This window comes from Lepisosteus platostomus, chromosome 26, assembly GCF_059453375.1.
Source record: "Lepisosteus platostomus isolate fLepPlt1 chromosome 26, fLepPlt1.hap1, whole genome shotgun sequence".
Lineage (NCBI taxonomy): Eukaryota > Metazoa > Chordata > Actinopteri > Semionotiformes > Lepisosteidae > Lepisosteus > Lepisosteus platostomus.
Genome location: NC_142636.1, coordinates 3,939,656 through 3,954,742, shown reverse-complemented (window position 1 = coordinate 3,954,742; position 15,087 = coordinate 3,939,656). Strand labels below are relative to the sequence as shown.

General features: G+C 48.8%; 8 non-coding genes across 8 annotated transcripts; 4 read left to right on the top strand and 4 right to left on the bottom strand.

Annotated features, from left to right (window-relative positions):
• Window positions 1-613: 613 nt before the first annotated feature.
• On the bottom strand, window positions 614-686 carry trnak-cuu (transfer RNA lysine (anticodon CUU)). The gene has a single exon. It is a non-coding gene; the product is annotated as a tRNA-Lys (tRNA).
• Window positions 687-1,858: 1,172 nt separating this feature from the next.
• On the top strand, window positions 1,859-1,941 carry trnal-cag (transfer RNA leucine (anticodon CAG)). Its single transcript has one exon. It is a non-coding gene; the product is annotated as a tRNA-Leu (tRNA).
• A 2,788-nt stretch (window positions 1,942-4,729) lies between these two features.
• trnak-cuu (transfer RNA lysine (anticodon CUU)) lies at window positions 4,730-4,802 on the bottom strand. Its single transcript has one exon. It is a non-coding gene; the product is annotated as a tRNA-Lys (tRNA).
• Window positions 4,803-5,974: 1,172 nt separating this feature from the next.
• On the top strand, window positions 5,975-6,057 carry trnal-cag (transfer RNA leucine (anticodon CAG)). Its single transcript has one exon. It is a non-coding gene; the product is annotated as a tRNA-Leu (tRNA).
• Window positions 6,058-8,845: 2,788 nt separating this feature from the next.
• trnak-cuu (transfer RNA lysine (anticodon CUU)) lies at window positions 8,846-8,918 on the bottom strand. Its single transcript has one exon. It is a non-coding gene; the product is annotated as a tRNA-Lys (tRNA).
• A 1,172-nt stretch (window positions 8,919-10,090) lies between these two features.
• trnal-cag (transfer RNA leucine (anticodon CAG)) lies at window positions 10,091-10,173 on the top strand. Its single transcript has one exon. It is a non-coding gene; the product is annotated as a tRNA-Leu (tRNA).
• Window positions 10,174-12,971: 2,798 nt separating this feature from the next.
• On the bottom strand, window positions 12,972-13,044 carry trnak-cuu (transfer RNA lysine (anticodon CUU)). Its single transcript has one exon. It is a non-coding gene; the product is annotated as a tRNA-Lys (tRNA).
• A 1,172-nt stretch (window positions 13,045-14,216) lies between these two features.
• Window positions 14,217-14,299, top strand: trnal-cag (transfer RNA leucine (anticodon CAG)). Its single transcript has one exon. It is a non-coding gene; the product is annotated as a tRNA-Leu (tRNA).
• Window positions 14,300-15,087: the final 788 nt, after the last annotated feature.

The window sequence follows — 15,087 nt, the reverse complement described above, 5'->3', positions numbered from 1 at the left end:
TCAATGAAATCGGGAGGTGCACCTGTCTCAAGCGGATGGCTCTTTGCAGGCACACTACGGAAACCTGCGGGCGCAAGTTGGGAGAAGTGACTCTTGCAGAGTGTTGAGCTTCGAGAAGAGGGCTCCGCTCAGGAAGATATTTCCACATGTTGAAGAGTCGCTTTTCGCCCTTTCTTTCCCACATTTTTCCAGTGCGGTTATTGATCGCGTTCAAAATGTTTTCCCAACGTACGTGTTACCTGCAAAATCACAGTGAAACTGTTATGGCGAAAAGATTCCTAATAGTTATTGTATTAGAATAGCTCTCCAATTTCTTAGCCTTCGTACACGCAATGTTTAAGGAAACGCTAGAGTAAATGAAACTGTAAATAGACAGGAGCTCTTCTTAGTTTTCATACAAGTTATGATGGCTGCAGCTCCTATCTGCGTCCGGGTGACCGGAGCCAAGGGATTATCTGCGGAACCTTTGATTTATCTCTCGGGCAAGGAGCTAGATACGCCCTTTTCATCTCGGTTTGATCACACCTGTGCATTAAAACGCAGTGCTCGGTACCATCGAGGTGTAAGAGGTTCAAGGATGAGCGGGAAACTTTGTTAATAAGGAGACGGGCACCGCCCAACGTGGGGCTCGAACCCACGACCCTGAGATTAAGAGTCTCATGCTCTACCGACTGAGCTAGCCGGGCGCCGGTGGAGCTGGTGGTTAACTTGTCCCTGTTGACGGCAATTTGACAAGGTATACTTCCTGGCTTTTCATCATGTGCTGACCGGATTCGAGAGTAGCACACCCTGTTCTTTGTTGATTACTGTACCTCCAGCAGCGCAAATGTCAGTAATCATTGAAATGTACGACCTACAATCTCCTCAGCATGCCCGCGTGGACTCCTCAGTGATCATCCTTCTACGTTCTGCTGTAGTTTTCATGCAAGTGAAAACCGTGCTCCAAATAACAGCGGCACAGTTGTATCCTGCGGTAAGCATTCTTCTAATTCCATCGTTTTGCTCCAGGTAAAAGGTAGCGCATCATAGTGTTGATATTCCAAGGTTTCAGAGTCCGTATTGGATGGCTTGGATGCAGACATCGCTCAGAGCTCCCAGTATGATTTTCCCGAGTTCAGTTTTGCAGTGTTTTAGTGCTTTACTACTTCCAGTGGGCCTTTGAATGCTCTGCTAAGTAGAGACGTGACATAATTACTAATGCGACCGAGTGTGCTGGCTGTTCCTGGTTCGTAATGATTAACGCGAGAAATCAATATAAACATAACTGCTTCGATTTCGAGGTTCAGTTGAAGCTTTCAAAGAAACTATCAAAGACCTCAGAACAACCGAAGACACATTTGGTCATCTCCGTATTGGTGAAGATTAAAGAGTCCCGCAAGTGTCAAGCTTGCACAAACACACACGAGAGAGAAACTCAGGACAGAATTTAAAGAAAGGGAGATGCAGACTATTTGAAGGCACTTTGCTAACCCAATGGCATGCTTAGGAATCGTGCATAGGACACATGTAGCAGAGGATGGTTTCGATCCATCGACCTCTGGGTTATGGGCCCAGCACGCTTCCGCTGCGCCACTCTGCTGACGGCCTCTCTGCGTGTGGCGCACAACTGCTCTTTTTATTTCCTACATAAGTGATGAAAGAGTTGAAAGTTTCAACGACAAACGCAGACGTCACTTTGAGCGCTTGGTGTTGTAGCACAAATCATCACATGCTGCTCTACACTGGATTATAAAAGCCGACACATTTTCCAAACATTTTAATGCTGGAGTCACACTGTAGTATTAATAACAGTGCGATACTCGAGGAGCGTAGTGGGATCGCGGTGGCTCATCAGACCGCCCCGGGACAGGGGGCCCGCGTCAGGATGGCCGAGCGGTCTAAGGCGCTGCGTTCAGGTCGCAGTCTCCCCTGGAGGCGTGGGTTCGAATCCCACTCCTGACAAAAAGCTTGCTCAGTGCCGTCTCCAGTCGGGTGCAAATGGGTGAAGCAGCCTGACGCAGGGAACGTGCGCCGATAGGCGTAGGTGTATCCCCTGCCTCTTCCGATTTAGCTCGTGCTCCATAGGATGGAAGCGGATGCTCTGGCTTTTTGACTCGAATATAACCTGATCACAACAGAAGGCCGTGCAGCCCAGTGCTGGTTTAAGAATGCCTCGTGTCTTCAGGCCCCTATTCCTTCAGGTTACCCCTTTGGAACAGTCGTCCGAAAAAGACGGGAAAGGAAAAGCATGTAAGCTCCCACACACTGCGTTAGCATTAGCGGTTGGAATCTGATGGGAGAAAAGCAACCTGGCTCGCCGTCAAGCAATCCATCCCTGGTCTCCCACGTGACAGGCGGGGATACGCACCACTATACTAACGAGGAGCGCTTGCTTGGCGCTTGAAGACACTTCCTCTTGCGGCTACTACTGTTTCCGGTTTCGTCTTTTCTTTTCATTCCTCCCAGAGGAGCGCATGAAAACGTTTCCATCTGCGCCATCCTCACCCCTCCAATGCTATGGTCCCTGCTCCTCCTGGTGCACTGCAAACACTCATTCAGCCGGTTCTTTCAGTTTGAATAATTAGGTCTTCAAAGGCTGGAAGTAGGGCGCAAGACATGCCAATGCCAAAAGCGTGGCTGTGTGCTTCCAGCTGTGAAATGTCACTGGTGGATGTTGAAGACATTACTTCCAAGGCAGCAGGTCCAAGCGATTTAGCGTTTGTACAAGAAGCAGGAAGAGAGAAACAGCACTCCGCCTTTTTCTGGGCAGGCCGAAGCGACAGGAGAAGGGCGCCGTAGTCGGCAGGATTCGAGCCGACGCGGGGAGACCCCAATGGCTTTCTAGCCCATCGCCTTAACCGCTCGGCCACGACTACAGGGAGCGCCGCCGCCGCCGGCTTGCGATCATTTAACACGGAGGGCGAGGCGGCGGAGGTAACCTTTTTCAATGTCGCTCTCCGTTTCCCCAGAAAAAAAGCCAAATGACATGCTAGCACTCGGACACCCTTCAGAAGACTGAAGGGTGGCTTAAAGCTGGAAGGATTAGGTCTCCCCGTTCCGACGCGACAATCGAACTTCCTTAGGCAGAGAGAAAGCAACATCGAGGAGCGTCAACAAGACTTTAGAAGCTGCGCCACACGCCACTTTCAGTCGCAGACACAGCAGTTTTAAAGGCAGGAATCGCCTTTGCGAACGCCATGAGAAACAGAACACAAGCTCAGGTCCTGCGGTTTAACAAACAGCCACGGCTTTCATGCGACTGGACATTTCTTTTCTGGAGCGAATTCACTTTCAACTTCAAGAAATTCACACAACTTGCGAAATACGAAATACAAATCTGGCTCATCGCTGCACAAGAAATACCGCCGGCTGGCAAGAAAATGACAACGGTGTTTTTCCTTAACGAAAAACTTCCCATGGAGAAAAACAACGGCTGTGCGTCTCTGTCGGCTTGATTCAGTTTAATGCAAGTATTCATTCTCCTCCTGGAAAATACAGCTTGCGAAAGATGAAATACAATTCTTGGCTTTTCTGGGTGAGTGCAGAAGAAATCCTGCCGGCTGGCAGAAGAATTCCAGCCTTTTTTACTCTTTAACCAGAAACTTGCGAATGATACAAAGCAAGCGGGGTGCGTTTCTGTGCAGCTGTTAACTGAACAGCTGCTGCTTCAAGCCCACCCAGGGCTCATTCCGATTTCAACATCATGCCCCCTGAAGGTAGACTGGATTTCTTTGCGAAGCATTCACCTTTTGGACGTTTCAGGAAAGGTGCGTGTCGATGCCAGACTTGAAAAGCTTTCCATACAAAGAAACAACATAGTGCTTTTGATTGATGGGAAACGGCAAGAGCGGTTTGAGCAGCTCCGGCCTCTCAACCGCTTTACAATGTGATCGGCACCTCGGTAGCCAGTTTAGAAGGCTGAAAAGGATGCTGGAAGCACAGCGACGTTCTAAAACCAGCGCTTGAAAAGCATCTGCATACATAAAATGTCCATTTCCCCAAAGCTGAATCTGCATCTTCAGAAGATTGTCAGCTATACGTTTTCGTTCTTTGTTTCCTTTTTTTACGACAAGCTTTCGAGAAATGAACTGTCTATTGTGATGAAGGCTGCATTAGAAATTGTGCATCTAGCTTAGTTCAATGAAATCGGGAGGTGCACCTGTCTCAAGCGGATGGCTCTTTGCAGGCACACTACGGAAACCTGCGGGCGCAAGTTGGGAGAAGTGACTCTTGCAGAGTGTTGAGCTTCGAGAAGAGGGCTCCGCTCAGGAAGATATTTCCACATGTTGAAGAGTCGCTTTTCGCCCTTTCTTTCCCACATTTTTCCAGTGCGGTTATTGATCGCGTTCAAAATGTTTTCCCAACGTACGTGTTACCTGCAAAATCACAGTGAAACTGTTATGCCGAAAAGATTCCTAATAGTTATTGTATTAGAATAGCTCTCCAATTTCTTAGCCTTCGTACACGCAATGTTTAAGGAAACGCTAGAGTAAATGAAACTGTAAATAGACAGGAGCTCTTCTTAGTTTTCATACAAGTTATGATGGCTGCAGCTCCTATCTGCGTCCGGGTGACCGGAGCCAAGGGATTATCTGCGGAACCTTTGATTTATCTTTCGGGCAAGGAGCTAGATACGCCCTTTTCATCTCGGTTTGATCACACCTGTGCATTAAAACGCAGTGCTCGGTACCATCGAGGTGTAAGAGGTTCAAGGATGAGCGGGAAACTTTGTTAATAAGGAGACGGGCACCGCCCAACGTGGGGCTCGAACCCACGACCCTGAGATTAAGAGTCTCATGCTCTACCGACTGAGCTAGCCGGGCGCCGGTGGAGCTGGTGGTTAACTTGTCCCTGTTGACGGCAATTTGACAAGGTATACTTCCTGGCTTTTCATCATGTGCTGACCGGATTCGAGAGTAGCACACCCTGTTCTTTGTTGATTACTGTACCTCCAGCAGCGCAAATGTCAGTAATCATTGAAATGTACGACCTACAATCTCCTCAGCATGCCCGCGTGGACTCCTCAGTGATCATCCTTCTACGTTCTGCTGTAGTTTTCATGCAAGTGAAAACCGTGCTCCAAATAACAGCGGCACAGTTGTATCCTGCGGTAAGCATTCTTCTAATTCCATCGTTTTGCTCCAGGTAAAAGGTAGCGCATCATAGTGTTGATATTCCAAGGTTTCAGAGTCCGTATTGGATGGCTTGGATGCAGACATCGCTCAGAGCTCCCAGTATGATTTTCCCGAGTTCAGTTTTGCAGTGTTTTAGTGCTTTACTACTTCCAGTGGGCCTTTGAATGCTCTGCTAAGTAGAGACGTGACATAATTACTAATGCGACCGAGTGTGCTGGCTGTTCCTGGTTCGTAATGATTAACGCGAGAAATCAATATAAACATAACTGCTTCGATTTCGAGGTTCAGTTGAAGCTTTCAAAGAAACTATCAAAGACCTCAGAACAACCGAAGACACATTTGGTCATCTCCGTATTGGTGAAGATTAAAGAGTCCCGCAAGTGTCAAGCTTGCACAAACACACACGAGAGAGAAACTCAGGACAGAATTTAAAGAAAGGGAGATGCAGACTATTTGAAGGCACTTTGCTAACCCAATGGCATGCTTAGGAATCGTGCATAGGACACATGTAGCAGAGGATGGTTTCGATCCATCGACCTCTGGGTTATGGGCCCAGCACGCTTCCGCTGCGCCACTCTGCTGACGGCCTCTCTGCGTGTGGCGCACAACTGCTCTTTTTATTTCCTACATAAGTGATGAAAGAGTTGAAAGTTTCAACGACAAACGCAGACGTCACTTTGAGCGCTTGGTGTTGTAGCACAAATCATCACATGCTGCTCTACACTGGATTATAAAAGCCGACACATTTTCCAAACATTTTAATGCTGGAGTCACACTGTAGTATTAATAACAGTGCGATACTCGAGGAGCGTAGTGGGATCGCGGTGGCTCATCAGACCGCCCCGGGACAGGGGGCCCGCGTCAGGATGGCTGAGCGGTCTAAGGTGCTGCGTTCAGGTCGCAGTCTCCCCTGGAGGCGTGGGTTCGAATCCCACTCCTGACAAAAAGCTTGCTCAGTGCCGTCTCCAGTCGGGTGCAAATGGGTGAAGCAGCCTGACGCAGGGAACGTGCGCCGATAGGCGTAGGTGTATCCCCTGCCTCTTCCGATTTAGCTCGTGCTCCATAGGATAGAAGCGGATGCTCTGGCTTTTTGACTCGAATATAACCTGATCACAACAGAAGGCCGTGCAGCCCAGTGCTGGTTTAAGAATGCCTCGTGTCTTCAGGCCCCTATTCCTTCAGGTTACCCCTTTGGAACAGTCGTCCGAAAAAGACGGGAAAGGAAAAGCATGTAAGCTCCCACACACTGCGTTAGCATTAGCGGTTGGAATCTGATGGGAGAAAAGCAACCTGGCTCGCCGTCAAGCAATCCATCCCTGGTCTCCCACGTGACAGGCGGGGATACGCACCACTATACTAACGAGGAGCGCTTGCTTGGCGCTTGAAGACACTTCCTCTTGCGGCTACTACTGTTTCCGGTTTCGTCTTTTCTTTTCATTCCTCCCAGAGGAGCGCATGAAAACGTTTCCATCTGCGCCATCCTCACCCCTCCAATGCTATGGTCCCTGCTCCTCCTGGTGCACTGCAAACACTCATTCAGCCGGTTCTTTCAGTTTGAATAATTAGGTCTTCAAAGGCTGGAAGTAGGGCGCAAGACATGCCAATGCCAAAAGCGTGGCTGTGTGCTTCCAGCTGTGAAATGTCACTGGTGGATGTTGAAGACATTACTTCCAAGGCAGCAGGTCCAAGCGATTTAGCGTTTGTACAAGAAGCAGGAAGAGAGAAACAGCACTCCGCCTTTTTCTGGGCAGGCCGAAGCGACAGGAGAAGGGCGCCGTAGTCGGCAGGATTCGAGCCGACGCGGGGAGACCCCAATGGCTTTCTAGCCCATCGCCTTAACCGCTCGGCCATGACTACAGGGAGCGCCGCCGCCGCCGGCTTGCGATCATTTAACACGGAGGGCGAGGCGGCGGAGGTAACCTTTTTCAATGTCGCTCTCCGTTTCCCCAGAAAAAAAGCCAAATGACATGCTAGCACTCGGACACCCTTCAGAAGACTGAAGGGTGGCTTAAAGCTGGAAGGATTAGGTCTCCCCGTTCCGACGCGACAATCGAACTTCCTTAGGCAGAGAGAAAGCAACATCGAGGAGCGTCAACAAGACTTTAGAAGCTGCGCCACACGCCACTTTCAGTCGCAGACACAGCAGTTTTAAAGGCAGGAATCGCCTTTGCGAACGCCATGAGAAACAGAACGCAAGCTCAGGTCCTGCGGTTTAACAAACAGCCACGGCTTTCATGCGACTGGACATTTCTTTTCTGGAGCGAATTCACTTTCAACTTCAAGAAATTCACACAACTTGCGAAATACGAAATACAAATCTGGCTCATCGCTGCACAAGAAATACCGCCGGCTGGCAAGAAAATGACAACGGTGTTTTTCCTTAACGAAAAACTTCCCATGGAGAAAAACAACGGCTGTGCGTCTCTGTCGGCTTGATTCAGTTTAATGCAAGTATTCATTCTCCTCCTGGAAAATACAGCTTGCGAAAGATGAAATACAATTCTTGGCTTTTCTGGGTGAGTGCAGAAGAAATCCTGCCGGCTGGCAGAAGAATTCCAGCCTTTTTTACTCTTTAACCAGAAACTTGCGAATGATACAAAGCAAGCGGGGTGCGTTTCTGTGCAGCTGTTAACTGAACAGCTGCTGCTTCAAGCCCACCCAGGGCTCATTCCGATTTCAACATCATGCCCCCTGAAGGTAGACTGGATTTCTTTGCGAAGCATTCACCTTTTGGACGTTTCAGGAAAGGTGCGTGTCGATGCCAGACTTGAAAAGCTTTCCATACAAAGAAACAACATAGTGCTTTTGATTGATGGGAAACGGCAAGAGCGGTTTGAGCAGCTCCGGCCTCTCAACCGCTTTACAATGTGATCGGCACCTCGGTAGCCAGTTTAGAAGGCTGAAAAGGATGCTGGAAGCACAGCGACGTTCTAAAACCAGCGCTTGAAAAGCATCTGCATACATAAAATGTCCATTTCCCCAAAGCTGAATCTGCATCTTCAGAAGATTGTCAGCTATACGTTTTCGTTCTTTGTTTCCTTTTTTTACGACAAGCTTTCGAGAAATGAACTGTCTATTGTGATGAAGGCTGCATTAGAAATTGTGCATCTAGCTTAGTTCAATGAAATCGGGAGGTGCACCTGTCTCAAGCGGATGGCTCTTTGCAGGCACACTACGGAAACCTGCGGGCGCAAGTTGGGAGAAGTGACTCTTGCAGAGTGTTGAGCTTCGAGAAGAGGGCTCCGCTCAGGAAGATATTTCCACATGTTGAAGAGTCGCTTTTCGCCCTTTCTTTCCCACATTTTTCCAGTGCGGTTATTGATCGCGTTCAAAATGTTTTCCCAACGTACGTGTTACCTGCAAAATCACAGTGAAACTGTTATGCCGAAAAGATTCCTAATAGTTATTGTATTAGAATAGCTCTCCAATTTCTTAGCCTTCGTACACGCAATGTTTAAGGAAACGCTAGAGTAAATGAAACTGTAAATAGACAGGAGCTCTTCTTAGTTTTCATACAAGTTATGATGGCTGCAGCTCCTATCTGCGTCCGGGTGACCGGAGCCAAGGGATTATCTGCGGAACCTTTGATTTATCTCTCGGGCAAGGAGCTAGATACGCCCTTTTCATCTCGGTTTGATCACACCTGTGCATTAAAACGCAGTGCTCGGTACCATCGAGGTGTAAGAGGTTCAAGGATGAGCGGGAAACTTTGTTAATAAGGAGACGGGCACCGCCCAACGTGGGGCTCGAACCCACGACCCTGAGATTAAGAGTCTCATGCTCTACCGACTGAGCTAGCCGGGCGCCGGTGGAGCTGGTGGTTAACTTGTCCCTGTTGACGGCAATTTGACAAGGTATACTTCCTGGCTTTTCATCATGTGCTGACCGGATTCGAGAGTAGCACACCCTGTTCTTTGTTGATTACTGTACCTCCAGCAGCGCAAATGTCAGTAATCATTGAAATGTACGACCTACAATCTCCTCAGCATGCCCGCGTGGACTCCTCAGTGATCATCCTTCTACGTTCTGCTGTAGTTTTCATGCAAGTGAAAACCGTGCTCCCAATAACAGCGGCACAGTTGTATCCTGCGGTAAGCATTCTTCTAATTCCATCGTTTTGCTCCAGGTAAAAGGTAGCGCATCATAGTGTTGATATTCCAAGGTTTCAGAGTCCGTATTGGATGGCTTGGATGCAGACATCGCTCAGAGCTCCCAGTATGATTTTCCCGAGTTCAGTTTTGCAGTGTTTTAGTGCTTTACTACTTCCAGTGGGCCTTTGAATGCTCTGCTAAGTAGAGACGTGACATAATTACTAATGCGACCGAGTGTGCTGGCTGTTCCTGGTTCGTAATGATTAACGCGAGAAATCAATATAAACATAACTGCTTCGATTTCGAGGTTCAGTTGAAGCTTTCAAAGAAACTATCAAAGACCTCAGAACAACCGAAGACACATTTGGTCATCTCCGTATTGGTGAAGATTAAAGAGTCCCGCAAGTGTCAAGCTTGCACAAACACACACGAGAGAGAAACTCAGGACAGAATTTAAAGAAAGGGAGATGCAGACTATTTGAAGGCACTTTGCTAACCCAATGGCATGCTTAGGAATCGTGCATAGGACACATGTAGCAGAGGATGGTTTCGATCCATCGACCTCTGGGTTATGGGCCCAGCACGCTTCCGCTGCGCCACTCTGCTGACGGCCTCTCTGCGTGTGGCGCACAACTGCTCTTTTTATTTCCTACATAAGTGATGAAAGAGTTGAAAGTTTCAACGACAAACGCAGACGTCACTTTGAGCGCTTGGTGTTGTAGCACAAATCATCACATGCTGCTCTACACTGGATTATAAAAGCCGACACATTTTCCAAACATTTTAATGCTGGAGTCACACTGTAGTATTAATAACAGTGCGATACTCGAGGAGCGTAGTGGGATCGCGGTGGCTCATCAGACCGCCCCGGGACAGGGGGCCCGCGTCAGGATGGCCGAGCGGTCTAAGGCGCTGCGTTCAGGTCGCAGTCTCCCCTGGAGGCGTGGGTTCGAATCCCACTCCTGACAAAAAGCTTGCTCAGTGCCGTCTCCAGTCGGGTGCAAATGGGTGCAAATGGGTGAAGCAGCCTGACGCAGGGAACGTGCGCCGATAGGCGTAGGTGTATCCCCTGCCTCTTCCGATTTAGCTCGTGCTCCATAGGATGGAAGCGGATGCTCTGGCTTTTTGACTCGAATATAACCTGATCACAACAGAAGGCCGTGCAGCCCAGTGCTGGTTTAAGAATGCCTCGTGTCTTCAGGCCCCTATTCCTTCAGGTTACCCCTTTGGAACAGTCGTCTGAAAAAGACGGGAAAGGAAAAGCATGTAAGCTCCCACACACTGCGTTAGCATTAGCGGTTGGAATCTGATGGGAGAAAAGCAACCTGGCTCGCCGTCAAGCAATCCATCCCTGGTCTCCCACGTGACAGGCGGGGATACGCACCACTATACTAACGAGGAGCGCTTGCTTGGCGCTTGAAGACACTTCCTCTTGCGGCTACTACTGTTTCCGGTTTCGTCTTTTCTTTTCATTCCTCCCAGAGGAGCGCATGAAAACGTTTCCATCTGCGCCATCCTCACCCCTCCAATGCTATGGTCCCTGCTCCTCCTGGTGCACTGGAAACACTCATTCAGCCGGTTCTTTCAGTTTGAATAATTAGGTCTTCAAAGGCTGGAAGTAGGGCGCAAGACATGCCAATGCCAAAAGCGTGGCTGTGTGCTTCCAGCTGTGAAATGTCACTGGTGGATGTTGAAGACATTACTTCCAAGGCAGCAGGTCCAAGCGATTTAGCGTTTGTACAAGAAGCAGGAAGAGAGAAACAGCACTCCGCCTTTTTCTGGGCAGGCCGAAGCGACAGGAGAAGGGCGCCGTAGTGGGCAGGATTCGAGCCGACGCGGGGAGACCCCAATGGCTTTCTAGCCCATCGCCTTAACCGCTCGGCCACGACTACAGGGAGCGCCGCCGCCGCCGGCTTGCGATCATTTAACACGGAGGGCGAGGCGGCGGAGGTAACCTTTTTCAATGTCGCTCTCCGTTTCCCCAGAAAAAAAGCCAAATGACATGCTAGCACTCGGACACCCTTCAGAAGACTGAAGGGTGGCTTAAAGCTGGAAGGATTAGGTCTCCCCGTTCCGACGCGACAATCGAACTTCCTTAGGCAGAGAGAAAGCAACATCGAGGAGCGTCAACAAGACTTTAGAAGCTGCGCCACACGCCACTTTCAGTCGCAGACACAGCAGTTTTAAAGGCAGGAATCGCCTTTGCGAACGCCATGAGAAACAGAACGCAAGCTCAGGTCCTGCGGTTTAACAAACAGCCACGGCTTTCATGCGACTGGACATTTCTTTTCTGGAGCGAATTCACTTTCAACTTCAAGAAATTCACACAACTTGCGAAATACGAAATACAAATCTGGCTCATCGCTGCACAAGAAATACCGCCGGCTGGCAAGAAAATGACAACGGTGTTTTTCCTTAACGAAAAACTTCCCATGGAGAAAAACAACGGCTGTGCGTCTCTGTCGGCTTGATTCAGTTTAATGCAAGTATTCATTCTCCTCCTGGAAAATACAGCTTGCGAAAGATGAAATACAATTCTTGGCTTTTCTGGGTGAGTGCAGAAGAAATCCTGCCGGCTGGCAGAAGAATTCCAGCCTTTTTTACTCTTTAACCAGAAACTTGCGAATGATACAAAGCAAGCGGGGTGCGTTTCTGTGCAGCTGTTAACTGAACAGCTGCTGCTTCAAGCCCACCCAGGGCTCATTCCGATTTCAACATCATGCCCCCTGAAGGTAGACTGGATTTCTTTGCGAAGCATTCACCTTTTGGACGTTTCAGGAAAGGTGCGTGTCGATGCCAGACTTGAAAAGCTTTCCATACAAAGAAACAACATAGTGCTTTTGATTGATGGGAAACGGCAAGAGCGGTTTGAGCAGCTCCGGCCTCTCAACCGCTTTACAATGTGATCGGCACCTCGGTAGCCAGTTTAGAAGGCTGAAAAGGATGCTGGAAGCACAGCGACGTTCTAAAACCAGCGCTTGAAAAGCATCTGCATACATAAAATGTCCATTTCCCCAAAGCTGAATCTGCATCTTCAGAAGATTGTCAGCTATACGTTTTCGTTCTTTGTTTCCTTTTTTTACGACAAGCTTTCGAGAAATGAACTGTCTATTGTGATGAAGGCTGCATTAGAAATTGTGCATCTAGCTTAGTTCAATGAAATCGGGAGGTGCACCTGTCTCAAGCGGATGGCTCTTTGCAGGCACACTACGGAAACCTGCGGGCGCAAGTTGGGAGAAGTGACTCTTGCAGAGTGTTGAGCTTCGAGAAGAGGGCTCCGCTCAGGAAGATATTTCCACATGTTGAAGAGTCGCTTTTCGCCCTTTCTTTCCCACATTTTTCCAGTGCGGTTATTGATCGCGTTCAAAATGTTTTCCCAACGTACGTGTTACCTGCAAAATCACAGTGAAACTGTTATGCCGAAAAGATTCCTAATAGTTATTGTATTAGAATAGCTCTCCAATTTCTTAGCCTTCGTACACGCAATGTTTAAGGAAACGCTAGAGTAAATGAAACTGTAAATAGACAGGAGCTCTTCTTAGTTTTCATACAAGTTATGATGGCTGCAGCTCCTATCTGCGTCCGGGTGACCGGAGCCAAGGGATTATCTGTGGAACCTTTGATTTATCTCTCGGGCAAGGAGCTAGATACGCCCTTTTCATCTCGGTTTGATCACACCTGTGCATTAAAACGCAGTGCTCGGTACCATCGAGGTGTAAGAGGTTCAAGGATGAGCGGGAAACTTTGTTAATAAGGAGACGGGCACCGCCCAACGTGGGGCTCGAACCCACGACCCTGAGATTAAGAGTCTCATGCTCTACCGACTGAGCTAGCCGGGCGCCGGTGGAGCTGGTGGTTAACTTGTCCCTGTTGACGGCAATTTGACAAGGTATACTTCCTGGCTTTTCATCATGTGCTGACCGGATTCGAGAGTAGCACACCCTGTTCTTTGTTGATTACTGTATCTCCAGCAGCGCAAATGTCAGTAATCATTGAAATGTACGACCTACAATCTCCTCAGCATGCCCGCGTGGACTCCTCAGTGATCATCCTTCTACGTTCTGCTGTAGTTTTCATGCAAGTGAAAACCGTGCTCCAAATAACAGCGGCACAGTTGTATCCTGCGGTAAGCATTCTTCTAATTCCATCGTTTTGCTCCAGGTAAAAGGTAGCGCATCATAGTGTTGATATTCCAAGGTTTCAGAGTCCGTATTGGATGGCTTGGATGCAGACATCGCTCAGAGCTCCCAGTATGATTTTCCCGAGTTCAGTTTTGCAGTGTTTTAGTGCTTTACTACTTCCAGTGGGCCTTTGAATGCTCTGCTAAGTAGAGACGTGACATAATTACTAATGCGACCGAGTGTGCTGGCTGTTCCTGGTTCGTAATGATTAACGCGAGAAATCAATATAAACATAACTGCTTCGATTTCGAGGTTCAGTTGAAGCTTTCAAAGAAACTATCAAAGACCTCAGAACAACCGAAGACACATTTGGTCATCTCCGTATTGGTGAAGATTAAAGAGTCCCGCAAGTGTCAAGCTTGCACAAACACACACGAGAGAGAAACTCAGGACAGAATTTAAAGAAAGGGAGATGCAGACTATTTGAAGGCACTTTGCTAACCCAATGGCATGCTTAGGAATCGTGCATAGGACACATGTAGCAGAGGATGGTTTCGATCCATCGACCTCTGGGTTATGGGCCCAGCACGCTTCCGCTGCGCCACTCTGCTGACGGCCTCTCTGCGTGTGGCGCACAACTGCTCTTTTTATTTCCTACATAAGTGATGAAAGAGTTGAAAGTTTCAACGACAAACGCAGACGTCACTTTGAGCGCTTGGTGTTGTAGCACAAATCATCACATGCTGCTCTACACTGGATTATAAAAGCCGACACATTTTCCAAACATTTTAATGCTGGAGTCACACTGTAGTATTAATAACAGTGCGATACTCGAGGAGCGTAGTGGGATCGCGGTGGCTCATCAGACCGCCCCGGGACAGGGGGCCCGCGTCAGGATGGCCGAGCGGTCTAAGGCGCTGCGTTCAGGTCGCAGTCTCCCCTGGAGGCGTGGGTTCGAATCCCACTCCTGACAAAAAGCTTGCTCAGTGCCGTCTCCAGTCGGGTGCAAATGGGTGAAGCAGCCTGACGCAGGGAACGTGCGCCGATAGGCGTAGGTGTATCCCCTGCCTCTTCCGATTTAGCTCGTGCTCCATAGGATGGAAGCGGATGCTCTGGCTTTTTGACTCGAATATAACCTGATCACAACAGAAGGCCGTGCAGCCCAGTGCTGGTTTAAGAATGCCTCGTGTCTTCAGGCCCCTATTCCTTCAGGTTACCCCTTTGGAACAGTCGTCCGAAAAAGACGGGAAAGGAAAAGCATGTAAGCTCCCACACACTGCGTTAGCATTAGCGGTTGGAATCTGATGGGAGAAAAGCAACCTGGCTCGCCGTCAAGCAATCCATCCCTGGTCTCCCACGTGACAGGCGGGGATACGCACCACTATACTAACGAGGAGCGCTTGCTTGGCGCTTGAAGACACTTCCTCTTGCGGCTACTACTGTTTCCGGTTTCGTCTTTTCTTTTCATTCCTCCCAGAGGAGCGCATGAAAACGTTTCCATCTGCGCCATCCTCACCCCTCCAATGCTATGGTCCCTGCTCCTCCTGGTGCACTGCAAACACTCATTCAGCCGGTTCTTTCAGTTTGAATAATTAGGTCTTCAAAGGCTGGAAGTAGGGCGCAAGACATGCCAATGCCAAAAGCGTGGCTGTGTGCTTCCAGCTGTGAAATGTCACTGGTGGATGTTGAAGACATTACTTCCAAGGCAGCAGGTCCAAGCGATTTAGCGTTTGTACAAGAAGCAGGAAGAGAGAAACAGCA